Source organism: Nuphar pumila, chromosome 10, assembly GCF_984573655.1.
Source record: "Nuphar pumila chromosome 10, dmNupPumi1.hap1.1, whole genome shotgun sequence".
In the NCBI taxonomy this organism is placed as follows: domain Eukaryota; kingdom Viridiplantae; phylum Streptophyta; class Magnoliopsida; order Nymphaeales; family Nymphaeaceae; genus Nuphar; species Nuphar pumila.
In genome coordinates, this window is record NC_143258.1 from 41096408 (window position 1) to 41108042 (window position 11635).

The following is an 11635-nucleotide window of genomic DNA, read 5'->3' on the forward strand; positions in this document are numbered from 1 at the left end:
TTGATCCCAGGAATTAGATTGATAGTATTGTCTCTTGGGTTGAAAATATCTTGACGATAGCATTGATCAAATATCTTTTAGGGATTATTGAGAAGTTCATCGCATCAGCCTTCAACTTGGTGATGATTTAAACTTTTTATGGAAGAACACATCACATATTCCTTCAACTTGGAGATGATCTGAGTCTCCTTTAGCCCCGGGGGTCTAACTCATCCATCAGTCTTCAACTTGACGATGATTGAGAGATCCCTTTTGCAGATAGTTAATTGTAGCTTAAATGATTGAGGAGATATTGAGATTGAGTGGATTATTTTTTGTCATGCAGGATATTTTCACTGCCTTATTACCATTAGAATGATCTTTAAAAATGTGCCATAGCTATGATCAATATCAATTCACTTATAGCTTTTCAACATCATTGAATTTTCCTTTGCCGGTCATATCGAGGATTTTTCTTTATCATTTTGGTTGACCAACAAAAAAACTTGAATTTTATTCTTTCTTCACAAAAGCTTTGTTCTTTTGAAAGGAATACTGAAGGTAATTTGAGGTAATTCTTTGTGCAATAAAAGTTTGAGATCAACAACTGTTTTTGATAGATTGGCAAAACATTCTTGAATCCTTGGTGAAAGAAAGAGCTTGACATCTGATTGATATATCTGTGACTAAATTCTCCTCTCCTTTCTCCAAAGGAGAGACTCAGGCTTGACCCTTATCTGAACGGGTAATAAAAAAATACTCCTCTTTTCCCTGAAAAGGAAGTTTTTGCAAAATAAACTTTCGAAGAGAAATTAAGTTTTTGTCAAAACTCCCTAACTTTAGGCTTCTCTTATGGAAAAGTGGCCAGTTGGGTCAGGTTGATGAGTTGTTATAGAGGAGGGAGTCCATCACACTCTCCCTTGAAAGAGGGTCCTCGATGACAGGTTGGCCTAACAAAAGACATCGAGGGGTCACAAGAAAAATGAGCTTCCGTCAAAACTCTCCCTAACAAAAGGAGTCCTTGTGTAACAATAAAGATTGCTTTGAAAACTGTTCACGAAGACATGAGTCCCTTCAAACTCTCCCTAAAATAGGGATTCAATGAACAAACAATAATTTCATGTGAAAGGAAGGAGCTCCCTCAAACTCTCCTTATAAAAAAGAGTCTCTCGCAAGAAAAATGATTGATATTTGATATTGAGCCAATTGGAAACGAGTTCGACACGAAGGTCGGATCTTGAAAGACCATGATTGGAAAAAGCAACCTATAGGTCAGAAAAAATAATTGACTTTGATAGAACTATTAACCTGAAGATTTGCTTGTTAAAATTGGTGACCAGAGGTCTGACTAATAAAATTGGTGACCCAAAGGTCGGTTTGATAAAATTGGTCGACTCGGAGGTCTGAAAATTGGCATTGAGTCTGAATCTTGAAGTAGAATTTGTATAAGGACTGGATCTGATAAAAGGACCAACATAAAAGCTGGATTCGATAAAAGAACCAACGCAAAGCTAAATTTGGTGAAAGGACCAACGCAAAGCTGAATTTTATAGAAGGACCAACACGAAGCTAGATTTTGGTGGAAGGACCAACACAAAGCTGCATTTGGAAGGAACAATGCTAAACTGGGTTTGAAAGGACCAATTCAAAAATTGGATTTAACAGGACCAGTGTAAAAACTAGATTTGATGGGACCAGTGTAAAAATTGGATTTTGAAGGACCAGTGTGAAAATTGGGTTTCGCAGGACCGATTAAAAAAAATGAATTTATGAAGGCCCAATTCAAAAATTGGGTTTTGAAGGAAAAAGAGAATTTGAGTCAGAACTCCAATCTTCAAAGGAAAACTAGACCAATTCAGATTTAAAGGAAAGAAAATTCGAGTCAGAACTCAAATCTCAAAGGAAAACTACACCAATTTGGATTTAAAGGAAAGAAAATTTAAGTCGGAACTCGAATTCCAAAGGAAATAAAACCAATTCAGATTTAAAGGAAAGAAAATTTAAGTCAAAATTCGAATCTCAAAGGAAAACTACACCAACTCGAATTTAAAGGAAAGAAAATTCAAGTCAAAACTCGAACATCAAAGGAAAATTAAACCAATTCAGGTTTTAAGGAAAGAAAATTTGAGTCGAAACTCGAATCCCAAAGGAAAATGGAAAATTCGGATTTGAAGGAAAGAAAATTTGAGTCGAAACTCGAATCTTTGAAGGAAAACTAGATTAGTGTGGACTGGGTTTGGAAACATTGACCAGTAAAAACTGGATTTCAAGAGTTTGACCAGTATGAACTGGATTTAGAGAGTTCGACTAATAAGAACTGGATTTAGGTGGGTTGACCAGTAAAAACTGGATTTAGGTGGTTCGACCAGTGAAAACTGGATTTAGATGGTTCGACTAGTGAAAACTGGATTTAGGTGGTTCGACCACTGAAAACTGGATTTGGGTGGTTCGACCAGTAAAAACTAGATTTTTGGAACGGGCTTAACCCAAAGGTTGATTTTGACATGATCGACAAGAATAGTTTTGATAAAGGGCTTGACCCGTAGGTCAAATTTGAAAAAGTTTGAAAGTGCTTGATGGTTATGATGGGAGATTTTCAATCTTCACCCTCACAATGACTTAGACAACTGTCGGGACTCTCAAGATTATCCCTTATCCTAAATGGGTTATAAATTTGATGCAAATTAATGCAAATAGATGCAAATGAATGCAAATAGATACAAATGGATGGTGAGAGACTTTGTTTGATCCTGCCTGCATACAGGACGTTTTGAGGTAGAAGCAAATTTTCAAAAGATGCCCCAGTGTAACTAGGGAGTAAAATGTTGGACAAAAAAAGAAAATAATTGAGATTTAAAGAATGCTCTCTAAAGGAAAGATTGGTGAGGCACTTCTTGATGGATTCAAGAGGCACTCTGAAAGCGGTCACTCCTCGCAAACAGACATTTTACAAAGAAGGAGAAATACAGAAGATGGAGCTAAGATATGAAAAAATTGTTTAATTTATTGATGCATTGAAGAAGAGGAATAACAAATCGATAAAAGAACTGGGACTATATTGCCCATACAAAACGATGAAAGAAGAAAACATTGATATCATCCCCTTGACAAAATAGCTCCTTTGCACTGGTCTTTCCAAGTCAGGAGGCGCCTGGCTAACTCTCCTCTTCATCTTCTACAAGAAGGTTCTTGTCGATGCAATCTTGCACTATATTTTTGAAGACGAAGCAATGTTCGGTGTTATGCCTCCATTGTCTAATGAAACTTGCAGAATTGATCCTTAAATTTTCCTATAACAATGAGAGGATCAAGGACTTTTGGGAGCATGACCATCTCCTTGGTCAACATATATTCAAGGATTTCTTCGAGCGGCTGCTCTAGAAGAGTAAACTTATGGTCATTACCCCAACTGTCACGCTTTATCTTTTCTTTCTGTTGAGAGTTAGACTGAGCAGGCTTGTTGTTCTGTTTGAAAGACTTCTTCTTCTGACCTGCATTGTCACTCTTGCTACTTTTTCTATTATTAGCATTATTGCTGTTAGAATTGGCGAAGAAAGTAATTTGTTTTCTTCTTTTGATCTTCACTGTTCTTGACGAGAGTAATGCCCTCGTAGACTCTGTTCTCCATTCCCATCTTGAGCCACTCGGCCCGTTCAGTAAGCTCATTAAAATGAAAGTGCACTAGGATCGAGGCAACGAGCACTAGAGGGGGGGGTGAATAGTGCTTTTAAAACTTTCTGCGGAATATTGAAGGATTTTGCAAATCTCAAAGCAAACACACAAAGAACACAAGATTTTATTCTGGTTCGGTCGAACCCGACCTACATCCAGTCCCCAAGCAAAACCCGCTTGAGATTTTACACTATCAACCTTGTAAACTACAAGATCACACAGACCATAACCGGTCCCACTTTCAGTAACAATCCCACTGAAAGCAAACAACTCCTTTACACCAAGGAGTCCTTCTTTTTACACAAAAGAAATAACAACTTACAATACAACCTATGAGCCTTCCTTTTGAATGCAAATGAGATGCAATTGGCTTTTGAGGTTGTTGAAACACTCTACTCACGAATTCACTATCTCTCAAAGTGATTTGAGTGAAAAACTGAAGTGAAAATATCACCTGAGTGAGAAAATCAATACTTGACTGAATAAGAGTGAAAAGCAAGATTCAAATCGATTGAATTGTTGTTTTTGAGTGTAAAATGCACTCATATGTATAGTTAAAAGATTCCATACGTTGAGAGTATGAAAGGGTGTCAAAACTGTCCATTTTGAACGATCAAAACGTTTGAAAAATGAAAAGACACACCTTTTTGAAGTTTCAGGAAAACAACAAAATTAGTCGACTGAAACATCAGTTAGTCGACTAATAGTTAGTTATTAGTAGACTGACAGTTATCGTCGGTCGATTGATCTGTTAATCGAGCCGTTTGAAAATCTGAACTTTTGAAACTTAGTCGACTGGAGAAAAGTTAGTCGACTGATAATATCATCAGTAGACTGAAAAACCTTTTAGTCGACTGCTGCTAAAAACTTCTGAAAAACAAACATTCTGTTCGGTCGACCGATAAAAAGCATTAGTTGACTGCTGCTAAATTTTTCAGAATACACATGTTCTGTTCAGTCGACTGAAAAACCATTAGTCGACTGCTGCTAATTTTCCAGAAAACACATGTTCTGTTCAATCGACTGAAAAACCATTAGTCGACTGCTGCTAATTTTCCAGAAAACAGACATTCTGTCCAGTCGACTGATAAAACCTTCGGTCGACTAATTTGACAAGAATGACTTTTTAGAAAATATGGCGGGAAAGGATTAGTCGACTGATAAGTCTATTGGTCGACTAATAAACATGAAAATTTAAGAAAAGTGTTTTCTAAAAAGATTTTCAAAAGAGTTTCTTTTAGAAAAGTTTTTCTAAAGACTTTTAAGGTGAAATGCAACCTAAATATGCACTCTAAGTAAGGCTCTTACAAGAATCTAAGACTTTTAATGAATTAAACATTTGCACACTAGTCTTTAAGGATTCTTCACTGAATTCTTCAATTTCTTCATAGCCTTAGCTGAAATGCAGTTGATTCCACTTGCTCATCATCAAAACCTTGTACTTTAAGTATCATGTATGGCTTCATTGTCGTAACAATCTCCCCCTTTTTGATGATGACAAACTTAATCAAAGATGAAGCATTTAGATGCGTAGATGGAGATTTTACTCCCCCTATCAATATGCTGCAAAACTTTAAAAGTTAGCACATTTAAAGCACATATATCACATATTGATTGGTTTGCATTTCCATTCATCATGTATTCATGTATTTAGAAATACATTCATTCAAAGCTTTCTTTTTCTCTTAATTTTGCATTTCTCATGCAAGATCTCCTATAATGTAATTGCTATTATCTTTTTCTCAAGATCTCTTTGCAATTTCAAAGTAATGCTATCTTTATCTTTTTCTCCCCCTTTGTCAGAATCAAAAAGAGTAAGGGCAAAAATAGCATAAGCAGAAATAGAGATAAGTTTAAAATATTACAACCCATAAAGTAAGTTTTTCAAAGATCAAAGATCAGAAAAGAGAGTTTAGCAAATCCTTAATGGCAGTTATATCCTTCTGAATTGAAGCAAGTTGTTGAGTCACATCTTCACGAAAGGTGTGTTGATGCAGCTCCAAAGCTTCCAGTCTCTGCATAACTTCATCATGGTCTTGATTTGTCGAAAATTTCTTTCTTTTTGCATGAGATGAAGGTGTCGCAGAAGGTGAAGGTTCAGAAATAGATGGTTCATTAGGATCAGATGGTTCAGTTTGATCAACATTTAAGGGAGGCAGATATTTAATTTTCATTCTTTTAAAAATTGTTTGATCAAAGAACTCTTTTTGCTCAATGTACTTTTCATTTGTTAAAGGAACTTTAAAATGTCTAAAAATACGGGTTAAAAGACAACCATAAGGAAGAAATGGTTTTTGTTTCCACAAGTTTGTAAAATACACATTGGCCCAGTTGACAGAAATATTCCCAAATAAAACATAAAGACCCGTAGATAGATCTGTGGAATAATAATCAAAAGAACCAGTTTTGGGTAGAACATTGTGGGCAAGGATTCGTCCAGCAATGCGTGCACGAGTTTGAAGATTAGTATTTTTGAAAGGAAGGCAGTGAGGTGCTTCTAGAAGAAGAATTTGTTCAAAAACTCTTTCATCATTCAATTCAATAGTGTTGAAAAGAGTGTCTGAAGGTGGAATTTCAAGAATTTCTCCAAGCAATTTCGAATCAAACTCGATTTCAACATCACGAACAAGAGAAGACAAAACTCCAGTTTCATGATTCATTTATAAATTTGTGTAAAACAAGTGAATAAGAAAAGGATAGTGAAGGGTATCTGCACAAGCATAAAAAAGATGTGAAATACCAGAAAATAATTCTCTTATTTTGTAACGAGAAAACAAGTGAAATAGAACATTTTGGCCTGGTAAAATAGGTAGTGCAGAAATTGATCCAAAAGTGTCATAGAGAAGAGGGTTGCGAAGTAATCTTAGTGAAAAACCATGTCTTGAAGTAGGTGTAGGAGGAGGAGAACCTAAACCTTTTGCAGATGCAGACTTCGTGCAAGGCATGGTTACCAAAATGTCGGCTTCCAAATAACGTCTGGCAAGGGGAAAAAGCTTTCCGGCGTTCAAAAACAAAGGACGATGCGGTGGCTGACGGCGAGGAGAGGTCGGCCAAAAGGGGATTCCGGCAAAGCATTGTCACGGCAAGAGAGTCCCGGCGTGTTTTTGAAGATGCGCCAGTCACTACAAGAGGATTCTGGCGTTTGAAGATTACGGCCACAAGTTTCCGGCGTCTCCCTGTTACGGTAAGAAAATCCCGGCGATGATGGAGTCGAACGGTACTCTGAGGGTTTTTCGGAAGAGAGAGAGAGGCAAAAGAGAAAGAGGGGTTTAAGGGTTTCGTTTTTAAGAAAAACGAAAAGGTACGAAGTGAAACGATGCCTCTTTTAAAAAAAACGGGTTTTAAAAAACAAATCCAAGGGGTGTCGAGTCCCTTCACTTAAATTTTTTTTAAAAAAAATTTAGTCGACTAAAGCTTTATCGGTCAACTTAAAAAAGTGCGACTTATTTAACAAATATCATCAGTCGACTAGAACTATATCGGTCGACTAATATGATGCGATACATTCCAAAATATAAAAACACCAGTCGACTAGAATTTTATCGGTCGACTAATATAGTGCGATTTTGAGATTTTGTTCAAAAAACAACATTTTTATAAATCCAAAAACGAGCAAATACCTAGTTCTCTCCTAATTCTCATAAAATCTTCATTTTTAAGAGGTTTAGTGAAGATATCGGCATGTTGTTCTTTAGTGGAAATAAAATTTAACGAAATATCTCCTTTTAACACATGATCTCTTAAAAAATGATGTCTAACTTCAATATGCTTAGTTCTTGAGTGCTGAATAGGATTTTTCGAAAGATTTATAGCACTAGTGTTATCACAATAAATAGTTGTTGTGGAGTAGTTTAAACCAAAATCTTTTAATGTCTGTTTCATCCAAAGTACTTGTGAACATGCTAAACTAGCCGCTATATATTCAACTTCAGTTGTTGAGAGTGACACTGAATTTTGCTTTTTACTAAACCAAGAGACTATGAAATTTCCCAAGAAATGACAAGTTCCACTAGTACTCTTGCGATCAGATTTACTTCCTGCAAAATCTGCATCACTATATGAAACTAAATCAAAGGAAGATGATTTTGGGTAAAACAAACCGAAATCTGAAGTATCTTTCAAATAACGAAGAATTTGTTTTACTGCAGTTAAATGAGATTCCTTTGGATTAGCTTGAAATCTTGCACACATACAAACACTAAACATAATATCAGGTCGACTAGCAGTTAAGTATAATAGAGATCCGATCATACCTCTGTAGAGCTTAGTATCTACACTTTTACCATTTTCATCTTTATCAAGAGAAGTAGTTGTACTCATAGGATTCCTTCTTGATTTCGATGAGTCCATCCCAAATCTCTTGAGAAGTTCTTTTGTATACTTACCCTGATTGATGAAGATTCCTTCTTCAGTTTGCTTTATTTATAGTCCAAGAAAGTAGTTTAATTCGCCCATCAAGCTCATTTCAAACTCTTCCTGCATAGCCTTAGCAAATTCTTTACAAAGAGAATCATTAGTAGAACCAAATATTATGTCATCAACATAAATTTGCACAATAAGAATATCTGAATTAAAATGTTTAATAAATAAAGTGGAGTCTACCCAACCAATGGAAAAACCAGATTGTTCTAGAAAATTTCGTAGTCTTTCATACCACACTCTTGGTGTTTGTTTGAGTCCATACAGAGCTCTTTTCAATTTGTAGACCTTTTCTGGATATTTCTCATTTTCAAAGCCTGGAGGTTGCTCTACATAAACTTCTTCATTGATGTGTCCATTTAAAAATGCACTCTTAACATCAATTTGATATAACTTGAAGTTCATGTAACTAGCAAAAGCAAGCATCATACGAATTGACTCTAATTGAGCCACTGGTGCATAGGTTTCATCAAAATCTATGCCTTCTTGATTATAGCCTTGTGCCACTAGCCTTGCTTTGTTACGAATGACTTCACCATTTTCATCCAGCTTATTTCGGAAGACCCATCTTGTTCCAATTACTGGATGATCCTTTGGTCTATCAACTAGATCCCAAACATCATTCCTAGTAAATTGGTTAAGTTCTTCAGACATGGCTAAAAGCCAAAATTCATCATCACATGCCTCATTGATATTCTTTGGTTCTAATTTAGATATGAAAGCAACATTTGCAATATATTTTTCTAACTGCCTTCTAGTTTGGACACCACTCTTTATTTCACCAATAACTTGTTCATGTGGATGATTAGGAACTTCTTTCCAAACCGATTGAAGAGGAATATTTTCTTGAGAAGTACTCTCTATCAAGGGTTCTTCTTGAAGTATTGCTTCTTCTTCTTCGCTTAGAGGTATAACGTGCTCACAATTCTCATCAAATGCAACATGTAGAGATTCTTCAATACAAGATGTTCTTTTATTGAAAATACGATATGCTTTACTTCTAGAAGAATATCCAAGAAATATTGATTCATCTGATTTTGAATCAAACTTATCAAGATTATCTTTGGTATTTAACAAGAAACATTTACTACCAAAAATTTTGAAATATGAGATCTTTGGTATACGATCATAATACAATTCAAAACATGTTTTATGTAAAATTGGTCGAATAAGAACACGATTTAAGACATAACATGCTGTATTAATTGCTTCAGCCCAAAAATATTTTGGTAAATTTTTATCTTGAAGCATGGTTCTAGCACATTCTTGCAAAGTTCTATTCTTTCTTTCAACAACTCCATTTTGTGGAGCCGCTCTAGGAAAAGCAAAGTTGTGAGAGATACCATGTAAATCACAAAACTTTAGAAAAGATTCATTTTCAAATTCACCACCATGATCACTACGAATTTTAATAATAGATGTAGATTTTTCATTTGTAATTCTTCTACAAAGTTTAGAAAATTCTGAAGAAGCATCATTTTTGCTTTTTAGAAAAATCACCCATGTAAACCGAGAATAATCATCTACTATAACAAAAGCATACTTGCTACCATTCAAACTTTGAATTCTAGATGGTCCAAATAGATCTAAATGTAAAAGTTCAAGAGGACGTTTTGTTGAAACTATATCTTTAGCTTTAAAAGAACTCTTAATTTGTTTACCCCTTTGACAAGCATCACATAAGTGATCCTTTTTATATGGTATTCTAGGTAGGCCTCTTACAAGATCATTCTTGGATAATTTTGAAATAATTTTAAAATTAACATGTCCAAGTCTCTTGTGTCATAACCATTGAATTTCATTTAAAATAATAAAACATTTTTCATTAAAAGAGGGTAATTCATCTAGATATAGTTCATACACATTGTTTCTTCTTTTACCTTTAAAAATGATCTTTTTAGATTGAAAATCAGAAATTAAGCATAAATCATTTTCAAAAGAAGCATGAAAACCTTTATCACATAATTGACTAATAGATATTAAATTATGCATTAAACCATCCACTAAAAGAACATTTTCTATCAAGGGAAATTTTGGATTACCAATATTACCAATACCTATCACTTTTCCCTTGTTATTGTCACCAAAGGTGACTGTTCCTCCATCCTTATTTTGGAGGGTGGAAAATAACTCCGGCCTTCCAGTCATATGTTTGGAACAGCCGCTGTCCAATATCCATTTGCTCCTTATGTTGTGTACCTACAACAAAATCAGAAAACAGAGCATTTGACCCCTTTCTATTTTCGGGTCCATGAGAGTTAGTCTTAGGAACCCATATCCATTTGGATTTTGGTTTCCTTTGATAATAATTATTCTTTCTATAAAAGGATTTAGAATAAACATTTCTAGAATAATCATTTCTAGATGCATTTCTATTAGAACTAGAAAATTTAGTTTTATGAACAAAAGGTTGAGAATAATGTCTTTGATTTTTCACCACATAGTTTGGTCTATTTTGAGTATCAAAGAAGCTATATCCCAATCCGGTTTTATTAACCGAGCATCTTTGAGAACCAAGAAGTTTTTCTAGATTCTCTTGACCATTTGTAAATTTGGTCACTATAGAAAGAAGATCATTTGACTTTTCTTTAAGACTAGATATTTCTTTTTGTAAGAGATTGGTTCTAACTCCAATTTCTTTTATCTCAATTGCCTGGCAAGAATTTTCCTTCTTGAGATCTTCTATTTCTTGAAGTAACACTTTATTTTGAGAGTCAAGAGTTAAATTTTCAGTTTTTAACTCTTTATTTTTAGAACTAAGAATCTGAAATTTAGCATATAAATCATTAAATGCTTCAAATAACTCATCATATTCAAATTGACTTACTGAATCTTCTTGTGCTACAAAACACTTGTTGGCGACTTCTTCATTTGATTCTTCATCGGAAGAGGAGTCACTATCATCCCAACAGGCTTGAAATGCCTTTTTCTTTTTGAATTGGTCCTTGGGCTTGAATTTGAGAAGAGGACAATCTTTCTTGATATGTCCTGCCTTTTTGCAGTTAAAACACTTTACTTCATTGGGAATGGAAGAATCTGCTTTCTTTGCCTTTCTTTGAAATCTTCCCTTTTTGATGAATCTTCTGAATTGCCTTGTGATGAGGGCAATATCTTCATCTTCATCTTCTTCAGAATTTTCTGAGTCAGAAGTAGCCTTAAAAGCAAGAGATTTCTTTTTAGGCTCTTCTTCTTGTCTGTCTTGAAGTTGGACCTCATATGCCATTAGGTTACCAACTAAGTCTTCAAGAGTGAGAGTATTGAGATCATTTGCTTCTTCAATAGCAGTGGTTTTTCTCTCCCATTCAGGAGTTAAACACCTTAGAATTTTTCTGACTAAATCCACTTGTGAATATTCTTTTCCAAGGGATTTCAAAGTGTTAGTTATATCGGTCATTCTAGTTACCATGTCCAATATAGATTCATTTTGCTTCATTTTGAACAATTCAAATTTATGAACTAAAGAAGCAATTTTAGATTCCTTTACCTTTGACGTACCTTCGTGTGTTACGAGAAGAGTATGTCAGATTTCATTAGCTGTAGAGCATTGAGAGATGCGATTGAACTC